Raw genomic sequence first — 6,000 nt, forward strand, 5'->3', positions numbered from 1 at the left:
TGTTCTTATCCTTGCTCCTGCTCATATGACAAGGAAGAATGGACAGAAAAATGATAATAATAATAATAGAGATCCTTTATACCATAGTATAGGGATCCCTTTGTGAGTGGAAGAAAAGAGGGGGAGACAAAGAATGTGATGTAAAGGAAGAAATGCAACTGTACGAATGGAAGAGATGTGAGATGAGATGTTAGGATATGAATGAATAAATAGAATGAGATGGGGGAGGAATAATTTTCGAAAATTATTTTGAAAAAGGGTTAGTGATTTTTGAAAATTGGTTTTTGAAAATTGTTAGTATTTTTTTCGAAAATTTTTAAAATTTAAAAATAAAAATAATTAGTTAATAAAAAAGAAATTTTTGAAAAAGAGGGGAGATATTTTCGAAAATTAGAGAGAGAGAGTTAGTTAGGTAGTTTTGAAAAAGTTAAGAAACAAACAAAAAGTTAGTTAGTTAGTTGAAACAAATTTTGAAAAGATAAGAAGTTAGGAGGTTAGAGAAGATATTTTGAAAAGATATTTTTGAAAAAGATAAGATAAGAAGATATTTTTGAAAAGATATGATTGAAATTAGTTTTGAAAAAGATTTGATTTTTAAAATCACAATTAATGACTTGATTCATGAGAAATCACAAGATATGATTCTAGAACTTAAAGTTTGAATCTTTCTTAACAAGCAAGTAACAAACTTCAAATTTTTAAATCAAAACATTAATTGATTATGTTATTTTCGAAAATTTGATATAAAAATAAGAAAAAGATTTTTGAAAAATATTTTTGGAATTTTCGAAAATAACTAAGAATTTTGAAAAAGATTTGATTTTTGAAAAAGATTTTGAAAAAGATAAGATTTTCAAATTGAAAATTTGATTTGACTCATAAGAAACAATTTGATTTTAAAAAATTTTTGAAAAAGTCAATCCAAATTTTCGAATTTGATGAGAGAAAAAGGGAAAGATATTTTTTTGATTTTTGAAATTTTTATGATGCAAGAGAAAAACACTAAAAAGATGCAATGCATGAAATTTTTAGATCAAAACATGTGATGCATGCAAGAATGCTATGAATGTCAAGATGAACACCAAGAACACTATGAATGTCATGATGAACATCAAGAACATATTTTTGAAAAATTTTTAATGCAAAGAAAACATGCAAGACACCAAACTTAGAATTCTTTAATGCTTACGCACTAAGAATTCAAGAATGCATATGATAAACATGAAAAGACACAAAACAAAAAATCATCAAGATCAAACAAGAAGACTTACCAAGAACAACTTGAAGATCATGAAGAACACTATGAATGCATGATATTTTCGAAAAAATGCAAGATGCATATGCAAGTGACACCAAACTTATGATATGACTCAAGACTCAAACAAGAAACAGAAAAATATTTTTGATTTTTATGATTTTCTAAATTTTTTTTTTTTTTGAATTTTCGAAAATTAATTGAAAAAGAAAAATAAGGTTTCCAAAATTTTTAATATGAATTCCAGGAATCTTGCATTCTTAGTCTAAAGCTTCAGTCCAGGAATTAGACATGGCTCACTAGCCAGCCAAGCTTTCAATGAAAGCTCCGGTCCAAAACACTAGACATGGCCAATGGCCAGCCAAGCTTCAGCATGTAATTCAGACATGACACGCCTGACATACCCTACAGTCGTGTAAGAGCTGATGGTTGGAAGCCTCAGTCCAAAAGAATTTAGACATGGCTTTACAGCCAGCCAGGCTTCACATGCTTCATGAAACACTAGAATTCATTCTTAAAAATTTTGAATAAAATTTTTGAAAACAGTTTTTTTTTCGAAAACAGATGAGAAAATTTTAGAAATTTTTTTGAAAAATTTTTGAAAATAAAATAAAAAGAAAATTACCTAATCTGAGCAACAAGATGAACCGTCAGTTGTCCAAACTCAAACAATCCCCGGCAACGGCGCCAAAAACTTGGTGCTGTTGCCGGATCAAAAGGGAATCTGGCACTGATGTTACCGGACCAAAAGCTTGCCGAAAACTCAAACAATCCCCGGCAACGGCGCCAAAAACTTGGTGCACGAATTGTGAATCACACTTTTCACAACGCGTACCACTAACCAGCAAGTGCACTGGGTCGTCCAAGTAATACCTTACGTGAGTAAGGGTCGAATCCCACGGAGATTGTTGGTTTGAAGCAAGCTATGGTCACCTTGTAAATCTCAGTCAGGCGGATTTAAACATGATACTTTATTAGATTAAAATAAACAATAAAAGGGATAGAGATACTTATGTAGATTCCTTGGCAAGGATTTCAGATAAGCGAATGGAGATGCTTTTCGTTCCTCTGAACCTCTGCTTTCCTGCTATCTTCATCCAATCAGTCTTACTCCTTTCCATGGCTGGCTGTATGCAAGGGCATCACCGTTGTCAGTGGCTACATCCCCTCCTCTCAGTGAATCATATGCTCACGCACCCTGTCACGGCACGGCTATTCATCTGTCGGTTCTCGATCATGCTGGAATAGGATTCACCCTCCTTTTGCGTCTGTCACTAACGCCCAGCACTCGCGAGTTTGAAGCTCGTCACAGTCATTCAATCATTGAATCCTACTCAGAATACCACAGACAAGGTTTAGACCTTCCGGATTCTCTTGAATGCCGCCATCATTCTAGCTTACGCCACGAAGATTCTGGTTAGGAGATCTAAGAGATACTCATTCTAGCTTAATTCATGTAGAACAGAAGTGTTTGTCAGGCACGCGTTCATAAGGGAGAAGGATGATGAGCGTCACACATAATCATCACCTTCATCACGTTCTTGGGTGCGAATGGATATCTTAGAAGCGAAATAAGAAGAATTGAATAGAAAACAGTAGTACTTTGCATTAATCTTTGAGGAACAGCAGAGCTCTACACCTTAATCTATGGAGTGTAGAAACTCTACCGTTAAAAATACATAAGTGAAGGTCCAGGCATGGCCGAGATGGCCAGCCCCCTAAAACGTGATCAATAGTCTCCTAAGATGAATAATGGAATAAAACTGAGACCAAAGATACCTAATACAATAGTAAAAGGTCCTATTTATAATAAACTAGCTACTAGGGTTTACATGAGTAAGTAATTGATGCATAAATCCACTTCCGGGGCCCACTTGGTGTGTGTTTGGGCTGAGCCTGAGTGTTGCACGTGCAGAGGCCATTTGTGGAGTTGAACGCCAGTTTCTGTGCCAGTTTGGGCGTTCAACTCTGGTTTTGGATCCTTTTCTGGCGCTGGACGCCAGATTTGGGCAGAAGGCTGGCGTTGAACGCCAGTTTACGTCGTCAATTCTTGGCCAAAGTATGGACTATTATATATTGCTGGAAAGCCCTGGATGTCTACTTTCCAACGCAATTGGAATTGCGCCATTTCAAGTTCTGTAGCTCCAGAAAATCCACTTTGAGTGCAGGGAGGTCAGAATCTAACAGCATCAGCAGTCCTTTTTCAACCTCTGAATCTGATTTCTGCTCAAGTCCCTCAATTTCAACCAGAAAATACCTGAAATCACAGAAAAATACACAAACTCATAGTAAAGTCCAGAAATGTGAATTTAACATAAAAACTAATGAAAACATCCCTAAAAGTAACTAGATCCTACTAAAAACATACTAAAAACAATGTCAAAAAGCGTATAAATTATCCGCTCATCAGACGCGCACGCGTCGCCTGCATTTTTTGCTCTCGTGCGTATCAAACAGAGAGTTGTGCGTGTGCGGGGCTGCCTTCGCGCCATTCGCACAACCCATATCATGCGTATGCGTACCTGACGCTTACGCGTCACTATTCAATTTGCGCGACCCACGCGTACGCGTGATGCACGCGTACGCGTCGCATGCGACGCATAATTAAACCACCTCAGTGCCTGATTTCAAATTATCCCTCCCCCAATCCTAATTCTTTTTCAATCCTAATTATTTCTTCTCCCTTCTTCCTCCTTTCTTTCTTATTGTTTCTTCATATCTATTACTTTCTTCTTTCCTTCTTCATCTTCTTCATCTGGTTTCTTTTCTTCCTCACATCTACTCTTTCATTATTACATTAATTTATGCTTCTTTCTTCTCTATTTTTTTTAGTTTAATTTTCCATGGTTTCTTTTTCTTTCTTTTTCATACATTCTTATGTTGGTGTTGGAATTTTATCTGGGTATTACCTTACTATAATGAAGCTTGTGGATATTATGAGGAGTGATTTGACAATTGATATTTTAATTTAGCTCTCATATACATTTGGATTATATTAGTTTCATTCCTACTTTAACTTGCTCACCAAGTGCTTGTGAAAAAGCACCTATGGCATCTTGAACTCTATTTTGTTTTACTCTTTTACTTGAATGCCTCTTTTTCACAACACTTGCACTCCACATGCATTTGAGATTATCATTCACAATTGTCATCATCTACGTGCTCTTTAATCTGGTATATTTAATTATTGATGCTTGAGTTATGCCTCTCATGCCTCTTTTTGCATGCTTTTACCTCTTGCATCTATTTAATTATGAATTGCCTTCTTGCTCTTGATTGCTGTCTTACCTACATGTTGTAGCTACCATGTATTTAAGCTATAATATTTTCTTTGGCATTCATTATCACTTGGAATTCTCTCCCTTCTAGTTTTCGTTATCTATATTTCACATTCTTCCTCTTCTTTCTTCCTTATGCATGAGTACTAAGAAAGGAAAAGAGAAGGCCACTGACAAAACACCAGCAAGGAGAGGAACCAAGCGAACACCGGCTAAGGCACTTCCATCTACCAGTGTCAAGCCACCAACAAAGAGGGTAAAGAGGATCATTAAGGTTGATGAATTAGAGAAAGATTTTCCGGCCCAAGTCTCCACCCGGTTTGCCAACCGTTATTACGAACAGATGTTCCCCATCCTAGCTGAGCGGAACTACAACAATGAGCATCTACTCATTGTCCCAACACACTTTGTTGATTTTGTGGAGCCCCGAATAGAGAGGAGACAGGGGGATTTTTGAGGAGGCAACCGCGAGAGGCTAACTTATCATGGGTAGTTGAATTCTACTCCAATTTCTACTCGCCTACTCTGCAGACTGTCTACGTTCGTCAGCATCAGGTCCCTGTCTCTGAGAGCGCCATACAGAGAGCACTGGACCTTCCACCTAGTCCAGAGGGATGGGATGCATATCAAGAGGCATCTCGTAAGCGCCAGATGTATCAGTTCGACTGGGGTAACGTCCTTGGAGTTATAGCTCAACCTGGCAGCACTTGGATCTATGGGCAGCATCGTTCAAAACCCAAGAGTATCTCAGCCCAGTCACTCACCTTGGAGGCTCGCGTGTGGGCATAAATTATGTCCCACTATATCTTTCCGAGCACTCACGAGTCCACCTTCACAGCAGACATGGCCGTTCTCATCTGGTGCATCCTGACAGAGCAAACCGTTAACCTGCCCCGACACATCCGGCAAGCAATGGGATATGTCCAAATTGCGGGTAACCTGCCCTTCCCCGCCTTGGTTTCAGATTTAGTCTCTGCAGCTGGCGTGTCCTATCTGGCAAGAGACACGAAGGTCATGATCCCTAGGGCCGACCAGTATGTCCCAAATAGGAAGTACATCAGGCCCCCAATTCCCTATGCGAGCTGCCTACGGGCCCATCTTTGGATACTCCTCCTTCTTCTACTCCACCATCATCTACACCACAAACCCCATCCCTCCATCAGATGTTCCTTCAGATCCTTGAGGGTTCGACCGGCAAGACTGGCGAATGGAGCAAATGGAGCACCGTAACTAGCACCGATACAACTACCTGAAGGACCTCATAGTTGGTACTCACCCACCTCCAGAACAGAAGGACACCCCGGACTCCCCTTCATCCAGTAGCACAGAAAGCCAGGCGAACCAGATAGCAGAGGTGATGCTTCCAGCCCTACCTTGCTCTTTACTGATGGCACGGAGGACCGTGCCAGGCCTTAAGTGTGGGGAGGTCAATCCTTGACTTCCGGAGGTAACTTCTCTCTCTTAACA

This window comes from Arachis ipaensis, chromosome B10 (assembly GCF_059453495.1).
Source record: "Arachis ipaensis isolate K30076 ecotype BB chromosome B10, ASM5945349v1, whole genome shotgun sequence".
NCBI classification, from domain to species: domain Eukaryota; kingdom Viridiplantae; phylum Streptophyta; class Magnoliopsida; order Fabales; family Fabaceae; genus Arachis; species Arachis ipaensis.